We start from the raw sequence: 23,879 nt of genomic DNA on the forward strand, positions 1-23,879 counted from the left end.
ATTTTCCCTGATGCATTAAAAACAAATGCTATTAGAAACAGAAAAGAAAATGCCTTGCCACACCCAACCTTACACAAATTGTCCAGCAGACATCTCTTTTGGAAAGCCCACAGATATATCAAAGTTCACTAACCTTTTCTTCCAAACTTCTTCCTTGTTGTCTGACATCTGTCTGAGACATAGATGAAGGTACCCATCCAGCTGAAAGAAACTAGAAATTATCCTAGATAGGATTTCCTTATCAGCAACATGCAACCTATTACCAAGTTTTGTTGAATTTTATTGTAAATATATTGATGTAATATATTACTTTTATATCTATTTTCTGTTCCCTCTTCTCTATTCTACTTTGCTGAAGTCACTGTATTCCTCTCCTGGTAAACTCCAGTGCCCCCTTTTGTATCTCTAAGTCTCCTGTCTTGCTCCTCCCCCACCTAGCCACCATACTGCCTCCTTGATCTTCCTCAAGGCTGCAGAAAGCCTTTCATCTGTGCATAGCTGAAGCATATTTTAAGCATAAAAATATCAACAGTTTAGTCTGGGATTGCTACTGAATACTCCAAAGGTAGTGAGTCCAAATAGAGATGCTTAATAAGTGCAAACTACACATCAGATTTCAAAGACAGTACAAAAAAGAGTATAATATCTCACTAATAATTTTATATTGAAGATACATTAAAATGGTAGTATTTTGAATATATCATACTAAAGAAAATATATTGTTAAAATTAATTTTACCTGTTTATTTTTATTTGTTAATGTGATACTAGAAAAATTTTTAGTTACACACTGGTTTTCAATATATTTTTCTTTCTATTCATTACATTTTTATTGGATATTTATTATATCTCCACTGCTCTAAGATATATAGCCCCTCTTTTTCCCTTAATCTAGGTTCTGCCATCTCCTACAGGATTCTGCATTCTAGTTTTGCTGAATTTATGGAAGTTCCTTACACAGCATGATTTAAGTAAAGTTCTTAACTTCTCTGATCCTTTTTCCCCAATTAAAAGTTGAGCATAATAATAAAACCCTCCTCATAAGGTATTTACAAGAATTAAGTGAGATAAAGCATGAGAAAAACTTTGAGGAGTTTCCAGCTTCAGCACTTAACAAATATCTTTCTAGCTATAAATGCCATTAAAAAGGATGTCCTGAGTTCCACTTCTGGTACTTTTGGAATGGCAGGGTAAGGAGCTCTACAGAACTGCTTGCCAGTGAAATAAGCATAACTGCTGAAAATTATTTTTTTAAAAAGTTTAAATGTCAGAAAGACTTCAGTTTCAGGCCCAACATGTAACAAGCTTGGAAAGTGTCATTCTTATCCTTACCACAAGAAAAAAGCTGAATAACTTGAAATCAATGATTTTTCTTGGAACCACCAGAGAATTGTAATCACAGGGCAGACCACTACCCTGAAATCTGGAGAAACAGGAGAATACAGACAGCTGGGGTCAGCTTACCTGGAGCAGAAGCCACCAGCGCCGTAAACTAGTAGGAACACTCAAAGGGTAATTTTGATGGATTGCTGGAGACGGAGTGCATTAGTCAGGGCTCTCCAGAGAAACAAAACCAATAGGATATATATATGGAGAGAGAGAGAGAGATTTTAAAGGATTGACACACACAATTTTGGAGGCTGGCAAGTCCAAAATCTGCAGGGCAGGGCTATAGACTGGAGATCAAGGGAAGAGTTGACGTCACAGTCTCAAGTCCAAGGCAGGCTGGAGACAGAATTCCTTCTTGCCCAGGGGAGGTCAGTTGTTTTAAAGGCCTTCAACTGATTGGATGAGGCCCACCTGCAACATGAAGAGAAATTTGCTTTACTCAAAGTCTACCAATTTAAACATTAATCTCATCTAAAAAATACCTTCACAGTAACATCTAGATGGGTGTTTGATCAAACAACTGGGCACCATAGCCTATCCAAGTTGTTATATAAAATGAACCATTATACTAAGTATGGAATAGCCTGGGAGTGAGAAACTTCAGAGGTCCCAGGCTTAAGGAAGCCACTAGGCTTTCATGTGTTTTACCTCCAGGAATTCCATCAAGTTCTCATGGTGAAGAACGAAGGAAGATCTCATCAACCGTTAGTGGGAGTGAGGAAAAGTAACCTTCGGGATATATACCCAGGGTGGAGTGTTCTTTGTAAGAAAAGCCTGTTGCCCAGGGAAAAGATTTTACCAGAGCCTTGTCTGACCTGGGAGAAGCTCCCCTGCACCCACCACACTTTCTGTCTCATGTAAGAAGGGTGGAGGGAGCTAAGGGTGACAGATGTGTCAGCACTGCTGCCAGACACGTGTGAGTCTCTATACTTAAAAATAAACAGCAATATTTAGGATTTCAAGGATCAAAGATAATAGAGACAATTCTGATCTTCCTTTAAGCTTCAATCATCCAACTATGTAAGTTTAGAACAAGCCTGACATTCAGACCCTGCTGCGGAACCTGGCTGCAACTTTGATGAGACCTGCATTGCTCATTTTGGTCCCTGAGCAGCCTCTGAACAACTAGATGGGGCCCCTGGTCACCTCTGACTTTCATCTCATCAGCCCCAATCCTTTGCCAGTGGATCCTTTTATTATGTTAAAATAGGACATCATTACTGGAATTAGAAAGGAAAATACCAGCTGCTTTTGTCCTTCAGGAAGCACTAATTAGCCAGCAGCCCCTGATCTCAGGCTACAATGGATTGTGTGCAGGCTAATTACAAGCTGGCTGCCTCCTCATGTTGGGTGGCTCAGGCTGCAACACCTGCACTTTGGAGCTGAAATATTTTTAGGATCTGGAATTCCCCCCCGCCCCTATCTTGCTTTTGATGTCTTCATTACACATCTCCTTTTGCGATAGCTTCCTCGCTGGTCTCTGATTTCCACCCAACTCATCTTGCACAAAACAGCCAAACCCATATCCCTAAAATACAGCTCCAATCATATAATTTCCCTACCCCAAATTTGTCAACATGATCCTTGTGCTGCATGTAAATTATAGTCCAAATCCCTCCATCCAGCCCTGAGGCTTTATATAAAGGGACTCAAGCCACCTTTCCAGCCTCCTGTCAGCCCTTCCCTTCCACACCCTTCTCACCTAGTGACAGGGGTCTGGGCTCGGGTTCGTTAATCAGGACTTTCACCTCTGGTATGCAAGTACAGTGACCATGGGAGTTTTAAAGACAGAAACAAAAAATGCACCCTGACCAATAAAATAAGAAACTTGGTGTGTGGGGGAGGGGTATTGGTAGCATTCTATAGCATCCCAGGAGATTTCACTGCTCAGACAGGCTGGAGGACCAGTGCAGGTGTGTGTGTCTTCCTCTCACAGCCTTCAACACAGCCCTGTCCATCCTTCATCACCATGAGAACATTTTGCCTCCTCACCTGTAGAGACTTACATCCAATTCCCTTTAACTCTGATCCCACAGGGGGACCTGATGCCCTGCCTTCCTCATTCCTGCACTCGCCCACTCCTGCCCGCCACCGCAAGCTGTGTTCTGTCTATGTGGGGTCCTAGATTGTTAATTTGTTATACCCCTTTGGACGCTATCTACACTGCCGTCCAGGCTGAAGCCTCAATTTCCTCTTCTCTTCCCTCTGCTCAGAAGGCCTCTTGGCTGAGTATACTACATGAAGATGCTTGTAACAGGATGCTAATGTGGAAGTTTCCTCCAAATACCAAGATACAGTTGAATTGTGATGGCAAAGTGTTGTGTCAGATGATCTTGTGCAGAATTTACAAAAGAAAAATCTTACAGGTTTCATACTCTTGTCCTTTAGACAATAAAACATGGGAAAGAGTTAGAGAGGGAGCACAGAGAGGACTGGAGGGGTATCTTGCTGGGGTAAGCATGACTGCCATGCGATTGATCTCTACCCCTTACCACATGCCTGGAGGTGTCTATGGCTCTCTCTTTCTGTCGCTGAGCTAGGGAGAGGCCTTCTAAGACCTCTCTGGAAGTTTGGGGCTGTGAGACACCTTCATCTCAGTCTGATGCTCTCTGGGAATCCTAGAAGCTGGGGCAGCTAAGGACTCTGGTAGCAGAGGCAGGAGGGTGGGCAGCCCTGGCCCTGCCCGTCTCTCAGTTTGTTAGAGGCAGGATGACCCTGTGTCTCTTGGACCAGAATGGGGAGCAGAAGCTGCTCTGAGGATGAGTGAAAGGAGTGACCGGAGGGATGAAGAAGCATGGTCCCCCCAGGGAACACAATAATGGGCCTGTCTTAGGAATTGCAGCTAAAGAGGTCCCCAGGCATAAGAATCTCTCAAGAAAAGCCTCTAGAAGAAAAGAGTCAGTTTCCACCATTTGTAGGTCCTTAGCATGTGGGACAGCCCATGTGGCCAGCGGGAGCAAGGGGAGGGCAATAGCAGCTGGCCAGGTAGGCCTCCTGCTTGTCACAGGATCTTCTAGGCCAAGAAACACACACTTACTCAAAACCACAATCAGTTCAAAATTAAACAAGAGATGAATCATCAAAAATGAAAGAAGAAGAAAAGAAGACAAGAAAAAAGAGGGACAATTCCTCTCTTCCCTACATTGTCTCACAATTCCATTTCCCCCTGGTGCCACACAGTGACAGCTGGAGAGAGGGAAGGGCCCTGCCAGCTGCAGGCTTCAGCTTCAGACTGAAGTCTGGTGAATGCCTGCACTGGGCTCCTAACTGATGACCTAGGAAGGGTGGCCGCTCCCTGGGATTGCACAGTAAAGTTGGGAGCCTATCCAACTTCCCACATTGACTCCAAAAGAGGCTACTACCTCCAGTGGATAAATCTCAAAGGGACAGTAGATACCTCCTCTCTGCTTTGTCTCTCAAATGTCAGGGTTGCATGACCACCACCTCAACACGCTCTCCTCATCTCTGAAACGTGATTTCATTGCTTTTCCCTCCTCAAACAGCTTCTACTTTTTCCCTTTTTTGTTTTGCACTGTGTCCTACCTGGTGTCGACCTAGGTGTGCATGTCATATTTTTCCCACCACCCTTTAGTATACACAGAGACTAGAGTAGTGACCCACAAGAACAGCATCAGGCCAGCATTCATTGGGCACCCATCCTTTACCAGGCACTCTGCTAAGTCAGATGTCCACCTCATTGCTGGATCCCTATAACCTCTGAGGTCTGCTCTTACTGTAGCCATTTTATAGATGAGAAGGCTGAGGCTTAGAGAGGTTAATAACCCCAGGAGTTAGCATGGCCAGGACTCCAATGGATGTTCTACTCATCAGAGCACCTGGTACATTGTAGAGCTCCATGATGGTTTGCTGAGTGGATAAATGTTTCTGGCTCCCAGTATACACCAGTTAAGTGAACATGCAGAAATCTTCTAGTCCCAATTGGTTGCATCCTTTTTAACAATAAGCAGCCATTTAAATTTATTTCTGAGGCCCATCTATTGCTATATCAGAAATAAACTAAATTAAAGTTGTTGTGCCACCTCTTCCAAAAACTTAGCTTTACTTTCTTTAAAGTGCTGATTTGAAGTTGACATTATCGTTTTGTGGTAAAGAATTTTTCTATCCATTTCTGCCCAGGTGGATTAAATACTGCCTTTCAAATTTTGGTGTGTAAAAATATCTCTTGAGGATCTTGTTAAAATGCAGATTCTGATAATAGATGAAAATTTTCCTAATCTAAGGAAGGAAACAGACATTCAAGTACGGGAAGCACAGAGAGGTCCAAACAATATAAGCCCAAAGAGGTCCACACCAAGACACATTGTAATTAAAATGTCCAAAATTAAAGATAAAGAGAGAATCCTAAAAGCAGCAAGAGAAAGGCCACAAGTGACATACAAAAGAAAGCCCATAAGGCTATCAGCGGACTTCTCAGCCAAAACCCTAGAGACGAGAAGAGAATGGCATGACGTATTTAAAGTGCTAAAATGAAAAAACCTACATCCAAGAATACTCTATCCATCAAGGTTGTCATTCAGATTGGAAGGACAGATAAAGAGCTTCCCAGACAAGCAAAAATTAAAGGAGTTTATCACCAAGAAACCAGTTCTACAAGAAATGCTGAAGGGACTTATTTAAGTGGGAAAGAAATGAACACAAATAGGGATAAAAACTTATCAAAAAAATAACCTCCCCCCAAAAAACAGGCAATAAAATCACTGGTAAAGGTAAAAATATAGTAAAGGTAACAGATCACCCACCTTTGAAGATAAGATGAAGGTTAAAAGACAAAAATACTAAAATTACCTATTTCAATGATAAGAAGGTAATGGATAGACACACACAAAACGAGAGATTAGATATGAGTTCAAAAACATAAAAAGTGGGAGGAGGGGAGCAAATAAGTAGAGCTTTTAGAAATAGGTCAAGCTAAGGAGTCTATCAACTTGATATAGACTGTTATATACACAGAATATTATATAGGTTCCTCATGGTAATCACAAATAAGAAACCTATAATAATTAAGCAAATAAGTAAGCAAAAGAAATCAAACATATTACTAATAAAAGCCATCAAACCACAAGGGAAGAGAGCAAGAGAAAAAGAAAGGAACAGAGAAGAACTACTAAAACACCCAGAAAAAAAAAGTAACAAATACTTTAAATGTCAACGGACTAAACGCTCCAATTGAAAGGCATAGGGTGGCCAATTGGATTAAAAAAAAAACAAGATCTATATATATGCTGCATACAAGAGATACACTTCAGACCTAGAGACACTCACAAACTGAAAGTGAAACGATGGGAAAAGATATTCCATGCAAATGGAAAAGAAAGGAAAGCAGAGGTAGCAATACTTATATCAGAAAAAATAGACTTTAAAACAAAATCTGTAACAAGAGACAAAGAAGGGCACTACATAATAATAAAGGAAAGAATCCAACAATAAGATATAACACTTGTAAATATCTATGCACCCAACATAGGAGCACCTAAATGTATAAAGCAATTATTAACAGACATAAAAGGAGAAATAGACAGTAACACAATAAGAGTAGAGGACTTTAACACTCCACTTACACCAATGGATAGATCATCGAAACAGAAGATCAATAAGGAAACACTGGCCTTAAATAACACATTTGACCAGATGGACTTAGTGGATCTATACAGAACATTCCATTCAAAACCCACAGAATATACATTCTTTTCAAACGCATATGGAACATTCTCCCAGATTCATCCCATATTAGGACACAAAACAAGAATCAATAAATTTAAGAAAATTGAAATAATACCATTCATCTTTTCTGACCACAAAGGTATGAAACTAGAAATCAACTACAGGAAGAAAAGCGGAAAAGCCATAAAATCCAAAACCAGAAAAGGATAACACAAAAAAGAAAAGTATAGGCCAACATCACCAATGAACATCAATGCAAAAATCCTCAGCAAAATACTAGCAAATCAAATATAACAATCCGTTAAAAAGATCATACATCATGATCAAGTGGGTTTCATTCTGGATGCAGGGATGGTTCAACATCCACAAATCTATCAACGTGATACACCACATTAACAAAATGAAGAATAAAAATCACATGATCATCTCAATAGATGCAGAGAAAGCATTTGACAAGATACAGCATCCATTTATGGTAAAAACTATGAATAAAATGGGTATAGAAGGAAAATACCTCAACATAATAAAGACCATCTATGACAAACCCACAGCAAATATTATTCTCAATGGAGAAAAGCTGAAAACTATCCCTCTAATAACAGGAACCAGACAAGGATGCCCACTGCCACCGCTCTTTTTTTTCGTTTTTGAGGAAGATTAGCCCTGAGCTAACTGCTGCCAATCCTCCTCTTTTTGCTGAGGAAGACTGGCCCTGAGCTAACATCCATGCCCATCTTCCTGTACTTTATAGGTGGGAGGCCTACCACAGCACGGCTTGCCAAGCAGTGCCATGTCCATACGCAGGATCCAAACTGTGGACCCCGGGCCGCAGAAGCAGAACGTGTGCACTTAACCACTGCACCACTGGGCCGGCCCCTGTCACAACTCTTATTTAACATAGTATTGGAAGTCCTAGCCAGAGCAATCAGGCAAGAAAAAGAAACAAAAGGGATCCATATTGGAAAAGAAGAAGTGAAACTGTCGCTCTTTGCAGATGACATGACTTTACATATAGAAAACCCCAAAGAGGTCACTAACACATTTTCAAAAATAATAAATGAATACAGTCAAGTCGTAGGATACAAAATCAACATACAAAACTCAGGGGGTTAGACTGGCGGTGCAGTGGTTAAGTTTGCACATTGTGCTTTGGTGGTCCAGGGTTCACTGGTTCGGATCCTGGGTGCAGACATGGAACTGCTTGGCAAGCCATGCTGTGGTAGGCATCCCACATGTAAAGTAGAGGAAGATGGGCATGGATGGTAGCTCCGGGCCAGTCTTCCTCAGCAAAAAGAGGAGGATTGGCAGCAGATGTTAGCTCAGGGCTAATCTTCCTAAAAAGAAAATCAATTACATTTCTATACACTAACAATGAACTAGCACAAAGAGAAATTAAGAATACAATCCCATTTACAATTGCAGCAAAAAGAATAAAAGACTTAGTAATAAACTTAATCAAAGAGGTGAAAGATCTGTACACCAAAACTATAAAACATTGTTGAAAGAAATTGGAGAAGACACAAGGAAATGGAAAGATATTCTGTGCTCTTGGATTGAAAGAATTAACATAGTTAAAATGTCCATACTTCCTAAAATAATCTACAGATTCAATGCAATCCCTCTCAATGTTCCAAAAACATTTTTCACAGAAATAGAACAAAGAATCCTAAAATTTATATGGAACAACAAAAGACCCTGAATAGCCAAAGGAGTCCTGAGAAAAAAGAATAAAGCTGGAGGTATCACACACCCTGATTTCAAAATATACTACAAAGCCATAGTAACCAAAACAGCATGGTACTGGCACAAAAACAGACACACAGATCAATGGAACAGGATCGAGATCCCAGAAAGAAACCCACACATTTATGGACAGCTAATGTTCGACAAAGGAGCCAAGAGCATATGATGAAGAAAGGAGAATCTCTTCAATAAATAGTGTAGGGAAAACTGGACAGCCACCTGCAAAAGAATGAAAGTAGACCATTCCCTTACACCATGCACAAAAATCAACTCAAAATGAAATAAAAACTTGAATGTAAGACCTGAAACCATGAAACTTTTTGAAGAAAACATAGTCAGTATGCTCTTTGACATCAGTCTGAGCAGCATATATTCAAGGACCATGTCTGACCAGGCAAGGGAAACAAAAGAAAAAATGAACAAATAGGACCGCATCAAACTAAAAATCTTCTGCACAGCAAAGGAAACCATCAGCAAAATGAAAAGACAACCTAACAATTGGGAGAAGATATTTGCAAACTGTATCTCAGATACGGGGTTAATATCCAAAATATACAAAGAACTCATACATCTCAACAACAAAGAAAAACCCAACAATCCAATTAAAACATGAGCAAAAGATCTGAACAGACATTTCTCCAAAGAAGATATACGGATGGCCAACAGGCTCATGAAAAGATGCTCAACATCATTAACTATCAGGGAAACGCAAATCAAAACTACAATGAGATATCACCTCACTCTGGTCAGAATGGCTATAATTAACAAGACAGGAAACAATAAGTGTTAGAGAGGATGTGGAGAGAAGGGAATCCTCCTACACTGCTGGTGGGAGTGCAAACTGGTGTGGCCACTATGGAAAGCAGTATGGAGTATCCTCAGAAAATTAAGAATAGATCTACATATGACCCAGCTATCCCACTGCTGGGTATTTATCCAAAGAAGTTGAAAATACAAATGCATAAAGATACATGTACCCCTATGTTCATTGCAGCATTATTCACAATAGCCAAGACTTGGAAGCAACCTAGGTGCCCATCAAGTGACGAATGGATAAAGAAGATGTGGTATATATACACAATGGAATACTATTCAGCCATAAGAAATGATGAAATCCGGCCGTTTGTGACAACATGGATGGACCTTGAGGATATTATGCGAAGTGAAATAAGTCAGAGGGAGAAAGTCAAATACCATATGATCTCACTATTAAGTAGAAGATAAAAACAACAACAAACACATAGCTACACAGATTGGATTGGTGGTTACCATAGTGGAATTCGGGAGGTGGGAGGGCAAAACAGGATGGACTATAATTAGTTTTTGTGTCTTGAACATGACGTGATCTACACAGAATTTGAAATATATTAGGATGTACATCTGAAAGCTACATTATGTTATAATCCAATGTTACTGCAATAAAATAAACACAAAATGCAGGTTCTGACTCAGTGAGTCAGGAGTGGGGCCGGAAATTCAGCATTTCCTGCAAGGTCCCAGGGGATGCCCATGCTGCTGGTTTGGTGAACATGCTTTGAGAAGCAAGAGATTAAACTCTACTTAGCGTTTGGCTCACTTACTTTATAGAAATAAAATACAAGTTATATAACTATAAGTTATATGACCCTTACTTCAAGTGTGGAGGGCTGCCTTATCTCTAGGTAGAGAGGACTGTTATAGGTTGAACTTTGTCCCCCCAAAATTCAGATGTTGAAGTGTTAACCCCAAGTAACTCAGAGTGTGACCTTATTTGGGAAATATGGTCACTGCAAATGTATTTAGTTCAGACAAGGCCAAACTGGAATAGAGTGGACCTACCCAATATGACTGGTGCACATATAAAAAGGGGAAAAGTGGACACAGAGGCATGCATGCAACCAGGAAGAATGCTTTGTGAAGATAAAGGCAGTGATCAGGGTGATGTATCTACAAGCGAAGGAACTCCAAAAACTTCCAGCAAACCACCAGAATCTAGGAGAGAGGTCTGGAACAGATTCTCCCTCACAGCGCTCAGAAGGAACCAAGCCTTTATTTCAGACTTCTGGCCTGTAGACTATAAATTTCTAGGTGGTTTGAGCCACCCAGTTTGTGGTGAACTCATACAAGTTTGATACATCTTCACACTATAATAACGTGGCAAATTCCCCATAGAAATGAGGGCCGGGAGCCCCCTGCCTCACTTTCTCAATCAGAAGCTTAGTGTGAAGGAGCAGGGACGTGTGTATCTGTTCAGTGGAAGGTACTAAATGGAGTATTATTCACTCTCCTTAATTAATACTCACCTTGTCATCTTTTCTTTTAATTAACTTGCTGGAGTCTGCTCTCTTGCAGACCCCTCACCATCGTTACTGTCCACGGGTCATAGCACACACTGCTTTCTGGCTTGAAGTGCTGCTTTCTCTCCTTTCACAGGGTACACCTGCACCTCTCCTCACCTATGCCTCAAAGCTCTCACGTTCTTCCTGCCATAGCCTTCTTCCCACACAGGCTTCTTAGGCTGACTGTGTGTACACATTTTCGCTCTTGCTTTAGACCCTCTCCTGTTTATCACAGTCTCCTGGAGGCTATCTCAACTGTCTCTGATAGATACAATTCTGAAGATGACCCCCAATATTCTGTTCCCTGGTTACTCAGACAGATGCTAATCTAGGGCTGCTGTAAGGAGATTTTCTAGATGTAATTATCATCCCAAGTCAGTTGACCTTAACATATGATACAGATGCTATTGGTGGGCTTGACTTAATCTGGCAAGCCCTTTAAAAGCAGAGCATTTTCTAGAGCTGACAGCGGAAGAGGAAGCCAGCTTCCAAGCATGAGAAGGATACAACATGCCATTGCTGGCTTGAAAATTTGGGAGTAGGGGGTGCACGTGCCAAAAAATGCAGGTGCCTTCTAGAAGCTGAGAGCAGACCCTGGCTGGCAGCCCATAAGGAAATGGGAACCTCAGCCCTGTAGCCACAAGGAAGTATATTCTGCCACCAACTTGGATGAGCTTAGAAGCAGATTCTCCCCAGTCTCCAGATATGAGCCCTGCCCAGACAACACATTAATTTAGATTTGCAGGACCCAGAGCAGGGAACCCGGTTGAGCCCCACAGAACTCTCAGATAATGAATGGGTGTTGTTTTAAGTTGCTACATTTGTGTTAATTTGTTACACAGCAATTGACAACTAACACACTCCCCAGTCTGACAAAGCCTCAGAGGGGATTGACTGTTTCCTCTCACCTTCCCCTCAACAACACAGGCAGAGCTGAGCCCCACGGAGGACCTTTTCCCTGACTGATGGAGTTTCTCAGTAATCTGTGTTTTGCTACGTGCTGATGGGAGCCAGGTTGCTATGGTTTTTCTGCGTTTGTTGTTGAAAATCTACAACACAGCCAGATACCCATGATGCTTTTTGTAACAGGGTCTCCTATCAGCTGAAAATAAGTGAGACCCTGTGAACGTCTATAATTTAAAAATAGCTCAGCTGCAGTCAAATTAAATGACTTTAATAATTAAAATCAACTCCCAGATGTGAAAATAAATCTGAGTGGAAGAAAAACAATAACTGAAGAAAATCACCTGCCTGCTGCTAAAATCAAAGCTCATCTGCTAACTTTCCTGTGGCTCTATGCTCCCTCCCATACAATAAGGATGTTACTGTGTTGACATGGGCACCAGTGGAAAAGTCAACTAGTTCAGTCCACCTCCACTTGGTCAGGGGCTAAGGGTTTACCTCCCTGCCTTGATTGACAACAAGGTACCCCAGGCCCCCACCCTCTATTGAGGACCACACGTGTCCAGGGCTGCCAATTGAGAGGCCCTGGCGGGGGCGGGGGGTCCCCTGGGGATGCATTGCTACATCCAGACCTGAGGAATGCTCATCTTCTGAGTTCTGTCCACCCTGCTCTTGCTCCTGCTCTGCTGGCTGCGGGTGCTGGCCCCCCTGCCTTGTCCTCCCATCCGCCCCCCTCTCCTTTCAGCATCTTCTTACTCTGCTTGCCCTGCACTTTCTAGACTTACCTGTCTCTGCAGGCATGCTTCTGAGAATATGGGATGGACACTAGGCTCAATATTACTTTGCTTGTTTCTGCTCAGTGGGCTGGGAACAAGTGAGATGAGGGGACCTGGGTGGCGAATACACAGCCACCAGCTGGTGGGAGATGAGCCACCACAGCAGCATATGTAACAAAGTCCCACTCTTGCCCACAGTGCCACCTTGAGTAAGTTGTGACTTTCCCTCTTTTAATATCCAGTTATTCAGCTTTAAAACAGATGTAATACTAGTACCCACTTCCCAGGCTTGTTGTGAAAGTTTGAAAAGAAATGCAAGTAAATTGATCCACATCGTGTTTTGTGATAAGTTTATGGTGGGTACTAAGCAAATGTCAGCTATTTTAACTATTAAACATGGCTCAGAAAAATAATGTGACTTTGCTTTGTAAATTTTTAAAATATTTTTTCCCAAATCACCATCCCTTTCTTTGTCTCTTTTGTATTTGGATTATTTTGATAGCAGTGGAGTGCAAGGACCCCTGGGCACGGGTCAAGAGTACTAGAAGGAAGCCTCAGAGCTGACTATTCTATTTGCATGACGTGAAGGAACTCCTTCATCCTCTCTGCTCCGTTTCTGTCTGTCCCCAGGTTGGGTAAACTGGATTTGTTGACCCTGTGATGCCCTTGAGAGTAATTTTTATCCTGCCGAGGGCTGCTCCAAGTGAGTTTTCAGGTGTGGTCCTTTACAGAGGAGATGAGGGGCCTGTCTGAGGTCATGATGTGTTGATGAAGCTGCTGACGTTCAATGCTGCATGGCTCCTGAGCTGGAGGCCTTTGGTTGTTTTAATTACCTTGGCTTGCATCAAATGAGGGGAAGTGGTGAATTTCTAAAAATGGCAAACATTCTAAAAGCAGAAAAGGGAGGGTTTCTTTCAGTGTGGCCTTTCGTATTGCTAGTCTATTACCTCCTACGCTTTTATATAAATCAGGCATTTTAAAAGCAAGATGATGTCTGACTCCCTGTGAAATCCTCCTAAAAGAATGGCACTCAGCAGTTTCTTTCTCCTCCATCAGTTCTTAACTGCTTACAGTCAAACTTCAGCCCCTGGCATTCCACAGAAGTTGATCTAACAGGTAAAAGGCATTCTAAGCTGCAAAGTTAAAAAGTCACTTTAGAGTCTTTATGTGACTAGACTTCTCTGCAGCATTTGCTCTTTCAACATCTCTCTAAGACCATCTCCTCTCTCACCTCCCACAATAGCATCCTCTCTTGCTTTCTCTCCCTTCCTTGGTCTCCATGAAGCTGCGACATACTGGGGCAGGCTCAGGCTGGCTCTGGCTCTTGACATTCACTCATTCTATTTTCAGGAATTTTGCTAGGTGGGGGGGACTGGAATTGGCCACCCCAAGATATGTCTCTTTGGCATGAGGATTATTTTGGGCTGGTTACTTTTAAAAACTACAGACAGGAAAGAAACTCTGAAAAGTAGAATTTACTTACCCTTTGTAAGAGACATTTACATTGTAAAGGAAATCTCCATCTGTAAGGGTATCTCCCTCTCTGTACCAGGAAAGAGGGATGACCTTATCTCTAGAAACTCTTGTCAATGTGGAAGGCAAGGACTCAAGTCTGCATAATAACCTGACTCTTGTTTACTGTGCGTGTGTGATAATTTCCCATGATCGACTCCCCCTTCACCCCCAACATCCTTCTTTGTCCTTAGCTGAAAATGATATTTAAGGTGGTGGCTTCAGGCATTTTGGCGAGTTGCTCAGTTTGCCTGGGCCTCTCCCATTGTATACATGTTATAAAGCTTTGTTTACTTTTCTCCTGTTATTCTGTCTCATGTAAATTTAATTTATTCTGCAGCCAGAAGAGCCCAGAGAGGGTAGAAGAAATGTCTTCCTCCCCTATACTAGCCAGTTGATATCACATTGGTGTTTGAAATTGGCTATGATGGCAGTATTTACATCATAGAAATTGGCAAATGCTACAATTGAGGGCCTTTACTTTTCCTTTCCCATAGAGCTGGTATTAAACTGTTGCTGGAACACTGCTCTGTTAAGGGCTCATCTTCCTCTGCCCACTTCTTAAAATACTGGGGTTTTTTAGGTTTCTGTCTTCAGGTCTCTTCTATCTATACCCTCTATCATGATTGATTTATTCTATGCTTTCCTTCCACATACTTCTGCACGTGAATGACTCCATGCTTTCCTTTCTTTTCTCTCATCTTCAGACTTACATAACCAATGGACTGTTGTCCAAGTGTTCTCTGAGTGCTGAACATCCAAGTCCAGTTCACACATCCACATATATGAGGCTGCTCATATAAATGAGAAAAAGTGAGCCCATCTTGTTTTGCTAATAGGCCCCAGTCCCTCCTCTGTGTGACTACTTGCTCCTCTGCACATACTCTAAAAATTCATATGCTCTCCTGATGTATGGCCTCTGCTTACATATGTACTGCCCAGTAGCTTGATAAATTAAAACTTTATTCTATGAGTTTCTCTCCAGAAACAGGCTGACCACAGGTTGAAAACACACCTACCAGCTATCCTTCACAGTTGCCAGAAGAATGGAAAAAGGTGATGCCTGGAGCCTGTCATGCCTGGAGACCCACATCCCTGGACCCTCTCCTCACTGCCCATTTTCCCTATATAACTGCCTCCAGATTCTGTAACTTTTGAAGATGTGTTTTTAAGACATTAGTCACCCATCTTCTACTTAGCCAGATAATCTAATTAAACTTCCTTTCTCTATCTCTAACTCATTTTGATTAATTGGCTCAGATTGAAGTGAGTAGAGTGAACTCATTACTTGGTATCACTCATGACCCTGCTTCTCGGCCATGGAGAATGACACACATCTACAGGAAGCCAGGAGTGTTCTTCCCTCCACCTGCTCTCATCTCCTAACATCCACTGCATCCACCACTCCTACTTCCTGAAGAGCTCTTGAAAGTCTACTTCTCTCCATCTTCACTGCAATGACCTAGTTCAAATCACTATCATCTCCCACCCACACCAGCCTCTTAACGAGTCCTTCTGTATCTAATCTTGACCCCCTCCCATTATTCCTCAATATGGTAGAAAGTCTAAATGTTTGACGCTCCGAATCATTGCCCTCCATTTTAACTCTTTCAGTGGCTTCCCATGGTCCTCAGAATAAGAACCCATGGCAGATTTACATGGCCCCGTCTCCAGCCTCATTTGCAGCAGCTCTTTCGCTCTTTTCTCAGCGAAGTCCTGTGTTCCATCTCTCCTGGCCTTGTGCAGGCTGCTGCCTCAGGCTGGAACCTTGTCCTCTCCATCCACTTCTGCACCCCTTTCACCAGAGGGACAGCTGCTCATTCTCCATTCTCAAGCTAAATGTTATTTCCTTAGGACACCATCCCTTCCACCATGGGATACAGCAAATCCCAGCTAAACTGCTCAGCAGTGTCCAGATCTTCCTTTTATAACACTCATTACACCCCTCATTGCTTATTGCATATCTGATTTCTAGAAGGTGGAGGCTGTCCTGTACACATACAATGCCAATCCTCAGACCTGATACCATGTCTTGCTTCATCATTGAAGTCACAGCTTCTCAAATCCATTCCTTTTTTTCTTCCCTCAAGAGCTCCTCCCTTGGCTCAGGCCCTCCTGGATTTTGCATGAGGTTGATAGCTGCCGTTACACCCTCAATTATTCTGCCACCTAGACAATTGTCCACACAGTTTCCATAGTTCCAAAGTGCAAAACTGATTACGTCACTCCTCTGCTAAAGTCTCCTGTGATGAAAAACACAATTCCTCACATAGCAGAGGATAGCTGGCTGGCCCGGTCTGGCTGTTGTCCTCTTTGTGCTGAGTTTAGGTCACAGCACTCAACAGTCCACACTCCAACATCTCACCTTCACCCTCACCTTGGCAACTCCTTTCTGGTGTCTTCAGGCTCATCTCCTCCAGGATGATATCACTCATCCTCAAAGTCAGAGACCCCTCCCCAGTGCTCCTCAGTACCTGGGCATATCTCTGGTGGGCACTTAACCTGTGCCTTGGAAGGATTAGTTTGCTACTTGCTTTCCTGACAGACTGAGAGTAAGAATCTCCCTTTATGCATCTCATATCCCCAGCTGTGGACACAGTGACAGGCATGGAGTAGATGCTCATTGCAAGTTGTTGGTCAATTGCAGTAAATGAACAAGGGAATTGTATGCACAGGATTAGTTACTCTCCTTAAAACAAAGCAACAAACTCATATCTTATCCTTTCAAAAATTATCCTGCTCTTCCACCCTGTTGTGTGATATTAGTGACCTAAGGACCATGTCTACAGGGACTTTCACAAAACTGGGCTCCGTGACAGCCACAGAGGGGCATAGCCCTCCTAGCTTCCCAGTTACCCATTGAGAGGCTTATTTTAAAATACAGCCCAATGTATAAGCACTGTGCTTCCCCTTGGCTCGTGAATATGCTTCACTTACTTACGGAATGTGATTACGAGGGAGAAAAATAAAAAATCTTCCTGGTTGCTTGCTGCAGTGAGGCCAAGGTGCTGATTCACTTGCTGTGTCAATAGAAAACAATTACTCCATCTAATTTTACCTCCAGAAGGAATCTCAGGACACAGATGCCAGAATTTTCAAGTGCGTCAGTTCATTATGGGCTCCTCTACTCAGCCTACTTCCTCCAATATATTTATTTCTATATTTTTTCTCATTTAAAAAATAATTTGAAGAATGCCCATCCTAGAAGTCTGGGTCTTATCATGGTACTATAAAGCATTTTTTAAAAATTAATTGAAGTCCATACTTTATTCTGATTTCCTTAGTTTTAACCTTTTGTTCTTTTTTTGTTCCAGGGTCTCATCCAGTATCCCAGATAAACATTTAGTCATCGTATGTCCTTAGGCTCCTCTGGCTGTGATGGATTCTTAGATTTTCCTTGTTTTGATGACCTTGACTGGTTTATTTTTTATTTATTTACATTTGTTATTTTTTATTTATTTATTTTTTGGTCTTCCTCTTTTTGCTTGAGGAAGATTGTCCTTGGGGTAACATCTGTGTCAATCCTCCTCTATCTTATGTGGGATGTTACCACAGTGTGGCTTGAGTAGCAGTGCTAAGTCCGAGCTTGGGATCCTGTGAAACCCAGGTCTCCAAAGTGGAGCATGTGAACTTAACCACTATGCCACAGGGCCAACCCCAACCTTGACTGTTTTGAGGAGCACTGGTCAGGTATTTTGTAGAATGCCCCTCAGTTTGGATTTGTCTGATATTTTTCTTACGGTTACACCAAGATTATAGGCTCTTGGGATGAAGACCACATAGGTAAGGTGCCATTCTCATCACATCATGTCAAGGACACATACTGTTAAAGTGACTCAATACTGTTGATGTTGACCTTGATCACCTGCTGAGGGTGTGTTGGTCAGGTTTCCCCACTGTAAAGTTACGTTCCCTCCCCCTCATAATGTACTCTTTGGAAGGAAGTCACTTTAGAAGGAAGGTCACACTTCAGGGTTAGGGAGCTATACTCCACCTCTTTGAGGGCAGAATATCTGCCGAAGTTATTTGGAACTATTTTGCTAGGAGATTTGTCTATTCTCCCCTGCTTATGTATGTATTCAATCATTTATCTGCAACAGTACGGACTCACGGATATTTGCTTTATGCTCTGGATTATGATCCAGTATGATATCACTTATTTTGTTCCTCAAATTGCTCCAGCTTTGACCATTAAGAGCTGTGTCAGTTGGCTCCTGTGTCTTTTTGACAAGCTCATTTTTTGGGTTTTTGAGCACTACTAGATGCTCCAGGCTCATCTTATGTCTTTCCTGCCCTAAACCTAGACTCATCCACTTCTGAAAGGAGCCCCGATTCCTTTAATTGGAGAATGATAAGAGAAACCAATATCTAGGGACTGAGTGTGCTTGCTGCTCCTGGAGTGCAGCACTTTGCAGCAATGTTGTTCCATTCAAAATATTAAGAATATTCTTCCAAATACTATTTGTTCTCAATAAGTTCAAACTATAAAAGATGGATTTACCTCAAGTCTTTTAGAACTTATTTGTTTTCCAACATTACCACTTCTTTAATAAGATAATTTTTCTAATTTTGCAACTTAATAGTACTATTCTCTTCTCCTAAGTACATACATGAAATTCCAAAGACGTGGTTGAAGTCTGATTTTTGCTTTTACAAAGTTCAGTCTTATCTCTTCTTCTTATTTCTCACTCGATCTAAATGCAATTCAGTATTTTCCTTCTAACAAGTGTCTTCATCATAGTGATTATTTCACTTTCCTTCATTTGAGCTGATTGTAGTGCTGCTAGACTTTCTTGTTGTCCAGTAACTAGAACTTCAGGAAATTGCACACTCGGGGTGTGAGATGCATCATGATTTGGCACATAAGTAAGGTAATGCTTTCTGGACTGCATCCAGTCCTTCCCGGTAAATCTGAACATTTGGCTGAACTTTCTGGTAGCAGCAGCCCACATTTAAGTAACGTCTTCAGTAAATGGTCTATAGTGAATCTGAGTTCCATTTCCTGCATCCAACCTGAAAGTTTAGAGCTCAAAATCCAATGAAATTAGCGTAAGCTTATTTTTCTTTTTCTAGCTGTGTTATTTTGCTCTTGCTCCCATTATTTTTCATCTGTCACTTTCCCACAGCCTTGCTAGACTAAATTACCTCCAAGATTGTATTTAATCACTAGCTCTACTGAAGTGATGCTATGTGTGCAGTACCAGAAATAGACCTGCTAAATATGAGACTTTGCTCTTTCTAAATCAGAGAATCACTTTATATTTGCACGTTTAGCTATGGGTGAGGGTTGAAATGCCATGAGAAGGCAGGTGTACCCTGATTCTCAAGCTCATAATGATCGTGCAAAATACTAAAAGTACCAGCAGTTTCTCAGAATGAATTTCTGGCTGTGTCTATATTAGTTGCATATTATTATACTTTATTCAGTATGCATGAGATAACGCATAGGAGAAAGTTGCAGAAAGGAAGAATGCCAACTTCAACTATTTATTCGAATTTGTCATCAACACTGAGGAGGATTCTCCCAGGCAAATATCATCCTCCCCCTGTAATTTTAAGTCAACAGATTAATTCAACAAACACATGTGCATACTGGGGTTGGCGCAGTCAGTTGAGCAGAGCTCCTTCCCTTAATGCTGTTCCCTGATTCTTGTCCCTCTCCAGCCTCAGAACTGAAGACCAGCTGGAGAATCTTCACCTGGTTAGGGGCATCTGCTCTGAGCTAGCTAGGGGGAGCTGAATTTACCTATCTTGGCTACCTTGTAAGTGAGTGAATCTCAAATTTCTTTGCTGTAAACTTGAACACTCCTGCTACTCTGTTAAAAGCATTTATAATTTATTTAGTGTGTTTTTTTTTTTTTTTTTTTACTGTCAGTTCCCACATGCCTCACTTTCACATTGAAATATACCCTATGTGTAATCATTAACTGCACATTCAAATGTGCCATCTCTGTTGGGGATGAGCTTACTGAGGAAGTATTTTAAATTCTTAAATTTCATGCCAGACACGACAGCCTTGAAGGGAAGCAAGTGATTATCATGGCATTCAAAGATAGAACTCTGAATGCCATGAGTAGAATGTCACCACTCGCAGTCATAGCTGAAACCAACTTGGATGAAGAGCATTTTTATTCAGGATTTAGGAATGTAAAATATAACCATATTTCTAATTGTTAAATTAAATTTGATAATTGTTAAATTAAACTTGATATATTTCAGGCATTAAATATATTAGGCATCACCCTCATTCTCAGTCCCTGTAGAGCAGATTCAAACAAGATAGAGATGAATCTCGGCTCTGCTTTGTGTGTTAACCTTGGGACCACCACTCAGCTCAGGGCCTCCATGCCCAGTGAGACTGAATGGACCTGCTTGCAGAGTGAGCTCAAGAAGAGTGCTGATAGAAGTCAAGTTTAATCAGAGGGCTTCACCAGGTTTTATGATGGGGTCCAGGAACATGCTAGCGCCACTTTGGCCAAACAGGCAAGTCATCTACATAAGCCCTGGCCCTGAGCCCAAGCAGGATTCTAGGGGGCTGGATGAAAGAAGCTACAGGGCCCTGCCCTGCTCTGCTGGCACCCAGAGGTGGGCTGATCTATGCAACATTTGAAACACACTTATATGAAAAAACTATTGCTATTTATCTTAAGTTCAAATTTCACTGGTCATCCTGTATTTGTCTGGCAACCCTAGTGAGAAGACCCCTCTCAGCTAGCAGCAGAAAGAAGATCAAGGGACAAGAGTGGCAAGAGAGTATGTGTTCCATCACCCTGTGACAAGGGGCCTCAGAGAGGACTGCTGCAAGAGGTAAAAATGGTCCAAAGAGGGGGCGCCTCCTTGGTTTGCAGGAAATGGAGGGAGAGGGAGTGGAGAGCACCTATATTCTTTATCTTCTTTGAAAGGTGCAACTTCAGATAAGGAGGCCACAGCAAAGTCGTCCTCCTGGAATACCTGAACATCATTCTTTTGATTCCAGTTCTTCTTTGGGGTATAGAGATGGGGACAGTGGAGACCCTTGGACTCCCCCTAGAGGCCAAAAGGGGAACAGTCTTTGTACCAGTTAGAGCATCCTAATTGTTTCACTCCCAATTGAGAAAGTGAGGTTCTTAGACTCATCCCCCGCCCTACAAAACAACTTTAAAAAGTCTTCAAGAGTCTAGAAATCAGGAAACTCAGCAAATGAAGGGAAACTCTGGTATCAGTTGTCTACAGCCACATCCATGCTGACTGGTCATCGCTTTGTTCACATCAGTGTTTGTAGCACATGCCTGGTTAGATAGTTGTAATATCACTGCTGGTTAGAGGAGATAGCCATTAAATGGTGACTGGTAGCAGACATGTCGTGGTCCTGGAGTGGAAGGTAATAGGCCACGACATGCTGTCTTCGGCTCCTCCCAGGTTCTCAAGGAGCTAGGGCTTACACCTCCTGGGAGCCTGTTATTTTGTGTTGTAACTGTCATTATCATTAGGATTACATTTGTGTACTGTGAGGTTCCTGAGGTCAAGGATGCTCTGGTCATCTCTAGGGTCCAGAATGCAGTAGATACTCGAAAACCGAATCAATGAGTGGATTAGAGATGTGTATGTAGGTAATATCTTGAAAAATGACTAGATTATGAATTTTAATTTGCAGTAAAGCAGGTTCCCCTCAACCATTGAATCAGCAGCATTTATTGCTTTCCAGAGAGATCAGACACTACCTATAACAACAACAGAAAAGCCACTGTTCAATGTTGAATTTCAACCATACTTTTCGGAGTCCATAATATTGAAATCCTGGCTTTCACAGGTCTGGAGGTAAATTTGGAGATCTGAGAAGAGAGCTTCACTCTGAGCCAGTGTATGACAGACACAGGGCGTGAGGAGAATGCCTGCCTGACAGGACGGGTTGTGTGACAAGTCTCATGGAGAGAGAGAGAAGTGCAGACGCGATTTTCCAGGGGAGGTGAATGGCAACTTCCAGACAGATTTTAGGGAACCTGAGAACACTGAAACTGTACCAGTCCCTTTCGGTTCACCATGACACACAGCTAGGCAGAACAGCCCTGATAGGGCAGGAGAGATGGGGAGAGGGGCAAGGCACAGAAGGATGGCTATTGGGAGTGCAGGTCCTAAAGAGGAGTAAACAGTCTACATCCACCTGTAGAAATGTCTATGTCTTTTGAGCACCTTAAGTACGGCAATAGGGAATGTCAAAGGGGAACACTTGCACTTGAAGCAGGCAGAGGGGATACCTTATAGCCAGCACAGTGTGGCAGATAGGACTTCCCATTTGAGTACCCTGATGCTGAGCTTTAAAGGTAGGTGCATGTGCTTCCTTGGGCTACAGTATAAATTGCCACAAACTGAGTGGCTTAAAACAACTGAAATTTATTCTCTCACAGTTCAAGAGGCCCAAAGTCTGAAACCGAGATGTCAGGAGGGTTGGTTCCTTCTGGAGGCTCCGAGGGAAACCATCCTACACCTCTCTCCTAGCTTCTGGTGGTTGATGGCACTCCTTGGCATCCCCTAACTTGTAGATGCATCACTCCAGACTCTGCCTCTATCTTTGTCTTCCCATGGCCTTCTTCTCTGTGTGACTCTCAAGTCTCCCTCTCCTTTCTCTTTTAAAGACACCAGTCATTAGATTTAGGATCTACTCTAAATCCAGGATGATTTCATCTCAAGATTATGCAGAGACCCTATTCCAAATAAGGTTACATTCTGAGGTTTCAAGAGGATGTGAATTTGGGGGGACACTATTGAATCCACTGCAGTGGAATTAAAATTCAGTATCAATTGTTGGGAAAGGAGAAAGGCCCACTGATAGGGAAGACAGCTACTATAATAAAATGGAAGGAAAAATCAAAATCACTTTAATTGGGCCGGAAATATTCTTGCAATCGTTGTATATTGTTCACCTTCTAATCATTACTATACTCAATTTTAAGTGCATTTATAGACATTATATCATTTGTAGCTTTTCAACCTAATGACACCATTGTAGTGGGATCAGAGAACACGCAAGGATAAAATGTACGTGAATTTAGGCTAAAAGGATAGATACAAGAGTAGAATTAAGATGCACATATTGGGTTCAAATGGGAATTAGCCTTTCGTTAAGTGTCTCTTGTTAAAAGCAGTGGGTGTAGAATTGATTGAAAATTGACATGTGCCAGAACAGAAGCCACCAGGCCCTATGTGCCCCTCTTGTAGTGCCTTGCTCAGCTCTTCTCCCCACTTTCCATTCCAAACTGTGTACCCCTGTGTTTTCAGAGTCCTGGCCTGTGGTGGAATCGCTCATAGATTCCATGAGAGTGTCACTGATGGGGATGGGAGGTGTTCTCTCTCAGGGTGATCCTCTCAAGGCTGTAACTCAGGGTCACATTGAAGCATCTTCACCTCAGGAGTCACTGCAAGAGACCCACACTGGATGGAAGGGGTGCATCCTGCAGGATGGAGCAGGCAGATGTCCACACTGGCCCTGACTCACTCTGGGCCATGGTTTAATTTGGGGAGCAGGAGAAGACTTAGATCAACCTGTCTCCTTAATTTTGGTATGGTTAGAACTGGGATTC

Source organism: Equus przewalskii, chromosome 1, assembly GCF_037783145.1.
Source record: "Equus przewalskii isolate Varuska chromosome 1, EquPr2, whole genome shotgun sequence".
In the NCBI taxonomy this organism is placed as follows: Eukaryota; Metazoa; Chordata; class Mammalia; order Perissodactyla; family Equidae; genus Equus; species Equus przewalskii.